The sequence below is a fragment of the Morone saxatilis genome, unplaced genomic scaffold (genome assembly GCF_004916995.1).
Source record: "Morone saxatilis isolate NCDOM2014 unplaced genomic scaffold, NCSU_SB_2.0 Contig1, whole genome shotgun sequence".
Lineage (NCBI taxonomy): Eukaryota > Metazoa > Chordata > Actinopteri > Moronidae > Morone > Morone saxatilis.
In genome coordinates this window covers 14,712,028-14,717,738 of record NW_023339651.1, presented here as the reverse complement: position 1 = coordinate 14,717,738, position 5,711 = coordinate 14,712,028, and positions in this window count along the sequence as shown.

Here is a 5,711-nt window from a genome sequence, read left to right as displayed (position 1 = left end):
GGGTGTTTGTATTTGTGTGTGTGTGTGTGTGTGTGTGTGTGCGTAAGAGAGAGTGAGTGAGGGGGGAGGGGGGAAGGCAGGCATAGCACGCACCTGTCTGATGATCCCACCTATGTCAGAGTTGATGGAGAGTAATGTTATAGGCCCCCCTGAAACCACATGGTCCCATACACCACCTGGACGGACACTGACAAACCCCCTCTGCCTGTGTGTGTGTGTGTGTGTGTTTTAATTAATGTGTTTAAGTCTAATTACATCATTTTTATAATTTCAGGTATTTAAAGGTCTAGCATGTAAAATTTAGAAAGATCTATCGGCAGAAATGGAATATAATATTTATAGGTATGTTTTCATTAGTTAATAACCACATGAAGAATGTAAATAGTGTTTAGAAACCACAACTTCACATGACTGTATGAACCAGTGCTGGGAAAAAAACATCTTCAATACTTACTGGATCTGCATTGAAAGGTTGTGTCTCCAGGAAGTAGCCATACCCGACGGTCTCATCCAGTGTGATGGAGACAGTCCCAGATGGTTATAACAAAGCTTCAGGAAGCAACTATGCAACGCACTTAACTCGAGGTTGACCTTTAACCAGTTATGCAATTGCCAAACCAGCCAGTTACTCTTCCTTCCTCATCCTTGAAGCCCTTTCTCTTGTAAAACTTAAAAATACTGTTTGAAAGAACTTCAAATAAAGCATAAATTTCACCTTTGTGTCTATATCTGCTTAACCCATGAACCAATATACAGATATACAGGTTAAGAAGATAGTTGTACGTCTGACTGGGCTTTGTTTGCTCACCCAGGAGCCAATGAGCCTCATTTTAACTGCAGCACATAGTGGGTATCTTTCCACCTTCCCATTAACCACATTATTACATGTTGTCATTTTAATTTCATTTTCAAAAATTCACACTCACATGTGCACAGCATAATAGGTGTGATTAACCCATGACAAATAGCTAAGCTAGTATCTACAGATAAATCACATTTTCTACATTTACTAATGAAGGCCAAACATAGCAGCCATGTTTCCATGATCATCATTCACACATTATTATTTGTAATGGTGCTGAAATTACAAGATATAAATGCATACTGTATAACCCAGATTTTTTTTGTTTGGATAATAGATGTTGCAATAGATAGCTGTTTTTCTCACCCCGTTTCCCCATCAGAGAAGAAGATCATTAAACTTTCATCTTATCTTACTGTGACTTCAGTTGCAGTTCATTTGCATTTGCTTACATCCTAAGTCCATGCGTCTCCAATTAGACTTTGTGAGAGGAACTATCGAGCTTCTCTTCTTCACGCAAGTGCTTTTTAAACCCAACGAAGACACAGAGATGCTTTGCCTGGATTTACGGGCTTTGTTTGACATAAAGTAGCTATTATTGAGTTTATCATAAACAACCCCAACATCAGTTTGCACTGAACTCTTTGGAGATTGTGCGTCACCAGGAGGAAAGCCAGGGGAAATAACCAGATCGTATATAGTACTGTAATATGACTTGCTTCCTGAGTGCCCCCTCTCCCTCCACACACACACATTTCTCTGTCATCTCCAGAGGACAATCCTCCTCTTCCTTGCCATGTGTCCTCCAGCCGCACTGAAGGCCTGCTCTTATCCTCCACTCATTGGCTCCCAGTCACTAATTACACACACACACACACGCAGGGGCACCTACACGCACACATCTCATTAGTGATCACACTAACAATACTCTTTCCCTGAATGCCCTTTGAGAATCTCTCTGATGGTTAGTAATTCTCTCGTTCTCTCTCTCTGTGAATGCAAGTGCACGCGACCTCCCCCCTCCTCCCCCTTCCTCCCCCTCTGTGTGGGTTACGTCTCAGCGGATTAATTTTCATGGAATTGTAATCTGATATTCACACAGCACACATTGGAGCGAGCGAGGAAGGAAAAGAAGAAGCGAAGAGAATGTCATAAACCAAAGAACCAAGAAGAAATACAGATAAAAGACAGAATGAAATGTGAGATTCATACTCCAGATCCAACCTGCCTCTGAGCAGGTGTGTTAAAGTTACTGATACACTGTCTAGTAACATGAAGTGTACAATGGGTGTATCTCAAGGGTCAATGTTAGGCCCCCTATTATTAAGTCTATATATTAATTATCTTCTGCAACAGTGTCACATGAGAGAATGTCAAATGTATGCTGATGACACTATTGTATACACACATGCAAAACCAGCTGAGACAGCAGCTGTAAAGACAACAACATCTATGGAAAGGGTCACTCACTGGCTTGATCAGTCATGTATTTGTTTTAATATTCGCAAGACAAAGATATATTTCTAAAACCGATGTACAGCCTCTTAATGTTGATATTCTCAACAAGGGTGAAAATATTGATATAGTTCCTGAAGTTTAATATCTAATAATGGAAGTCTTAATTTTAAGAAATGTATTAAAAAATTAAATACAACTTTGGAAATATTAGACAAATGATACACTGTCTTTCTATGGATGTATCCACAATATTTATGCATGCTATGGACCTTTCTTACATGTCCTGTACATGCTCAGCCACAACTCAGTGAAACGACCAGATGACATAAAGAGTTTCAGTTTTATCAGCTGCAAATTAAAAGTTCTGCTCAAAGCTTCTCTGTAACCACAAATTCTACATTATATTGACTTTCCCTACATTTAATTTGACATGGTGCAGCTGACACGGTGTGTGTGCTGCGACTTGTTTTTCTCTGATGTTTTATTACAGTGCGTATGTTTTCATTCTGCCAAGGGACGCCAGATGGAAATTATCTTTAAGCTTAACTCTGGTACAGCACAACAAATGTTAACATTCATGATCCCTCACTGGCTTCCCATCGTGTGAATATTGCCAAGCCACTACAGTTGTGTATTGAGCCCTGTGTTTCTGACAGGAAATTGGTGTTTGTCTCACTATGAATCCAGAAAACCTTTTATACAATCTATGTTGAGCTAGCTCTTTTAGAGTCTTCTTTATATTCTGTCTTCTTAATAAAAAACAAACTTTTATTTCTTCTTCTTCTTTTTGTAAGTAAATTGTATTAGGAATAGGTTGAAGCAATTTTACCGCACTGGTTTTTGTACTCAGTAACCAACAATATGACTTCAAACTCACAAGTCCAACAACGTTTTAAATCTGAATATAAGATGATCCCATTTACACATGAGCACAGCCTGTCACATTTACAGTATGGTACACAGCCATTACGGTCATAAGTGGAATGTGGCTCTCCCACATTGTGCTTCTCTTATTGTTCTTAATGAAACGGTCTGGTTCGCCCTCTTCGTTTCATTCTGCTCCAATTAGTTAGCAATGGGTCAATAGCGATGCATAGCTGTGAGGAGGGGACCATTATGTCCGGTGTAAGACAAGCAGGACTAATCATTGTACAAGGCAAGTCTGGGCCTGTCTGGACAGAGGAGCGGCTGCTGGCTGTTACTAATCAGTCGAGATGGTGTAATGGGCCATCATGACTCAGCACAGGTGGATGAGAAGGACGTGCACACACAGTAAAGGTGAAATCTACAGTGCAGTTGGTTTTCTTTGAAACTAGAGTCGATCATTTGATTTTTTGGTTTGTTTAGGTTGAATCTGCCCAAAATGAAACCACCATGAACGCCATATGGCTCATTAACACTTTCACCTTGACCAACCACAACAGTAAAATGCTACTTACAAATTAATATACCAGTAACAAAAGTCTAATATTATAATGTAACACTAATGGGTCATTATGAGTACTTCTAATGCTTAAGTGGCATTTTCACCGCAGGACTTTTAATTAGTGGAGTTTTTTTATATTGCAGTACTTCTTCCATTACAGCCAGCAACTTACTGAGAGTTGTGACACAAGTTATCAGAAACTTTTCCTTTATTTTAGCAAGAAAACCGTCCCTAATACCTCCCTCTGTGCTAATGCAGTAAACTAATGAAACCAACTTAAGGAGATAATGTTAAAATAAAACTCCATCGGGCTGGTATAACTCTGGTATACATTAACAACATATGCATACACACACATTCACGCAAATCCTCCCTCCCCATGTTGAATTATATTAACTACAAGTTCCACAGACCCTCACGTCTCACAGCACGACATGGCGTTCCACTTCCCTGAGCATGGCTGAGGGACATTTTTGTCGGTCAATCATCAGCGTTTTCCGACAACCGTGAAATAGGATTTGATTCTGAAACCTCTCAAAATCAGATACTGTGTGTTTGCTTCCATTAATATATAACACATTTATGCAAAGAGAAAGCATTCATCCTGTATTTTTGTGCTGATGACAATGCAAATCAACCTCAGTGGCGATTTCGGTTCTCCAAATGTCTAAACATCCCATCTCTCTCCTCCAGAGCAGCAAATCAGAGCCTCCCCTGTCCGAGATACAATTTGACAGCCAAATCAATGTCTCATGAATATTTTTGTAAGGCACCGTGCGCCATAAGATGAGCCCAGACTATCATCAACGTTATCGCTATAATCTTCAAAACTCCACATAAAGTGCAATTTTCCCCCCTCACTTTCCATTTCTGGGACTTTTTAAAAATTCTGATGCTGATGTGCCGCAGTATTGATTGGTCCCCTTCCTTTGTGAAAAAGCCATTCACAGGGAGTTTTAAATTGAACTTGAACTTTAGCAATCAGCTAATCATTCTCTGATAACTGAGATGAATCAGTCTCGAGTGTCTAACAGCCTATCGAAGGACTTTGTATGAGAGGAAGTCTTTAGTTTGCTGGGTTAAAACAGTGGAAAATTCCACAAGCGACCCAACCTCTCCAACAGTTTCAGTCAATACGTTTAAAAGGATTGTGGTTAAATCAACAGCTTTCCTCTCATTGCTTATCTGTAAACTCCACTTCAGTTTCTTTGTTAGTCATGTTTCTTACCAGGAGTTCTGCCTGTGTGAGGTAGAAAGAACACACACACACTCTGCATACACAACCTGTACTAGTCAGCTGTTTTATCTTAAACTCTGCAATGTGTTTACTGTGGGTCACCTGCGTCAATAACGGTTGGATGCAGCTCTTCCTCAAGATAAGCACCCAGCTCTTTGTTTCCTCATCTCTCCCTCTGCCTAATGGAGCGATTAAAGTGCAGATTCTGTAACAGAAAAATGCCAATAACCGTGGCTGTATCGTATATCACAGCCTTTGTGTGACGGTTAGGTGTGTATTTGTTCTCATAAGAATCAGCTGTGAATATCCTCCTTTGCTTCTTGGCTCTGTGCCGCCATCATCTTTCATTTCTGACAGGCTTTGTGGCATCGGCAGGGCAAGCTTGGGCTTGCACAGTCAGCCCTCCCAAGGTCTGAGGCATGCACACACACACACACACACACATACACACACACAAACACAACCTCTCCTCCAATCAAATCGAGACCTCGTGAATGCCCCACAACTAAATTGCTGATTTTGGCGAGAACGCAGCTCTTCAGACGAGGCCAATCATGTGTGGCTTCTGTTAAAGAGGCTGCAGTCGCCTGCTAACCCGTCTGACCTCCAGCCATCGTCAAGGAGAGGGGGCCACATTTTGTGGCAGCATTTTTTTTTTCTTCTAATTTTGCAATCATCAGCACAAGAAAGAATGATCTCCAGAATATGTGGGGATGGCTGCAGAGCCATCATTATAGTTATGAAGTGGTGTGTCATTTAGTTTGAACTGAAATTTTAATTCTCCTCAC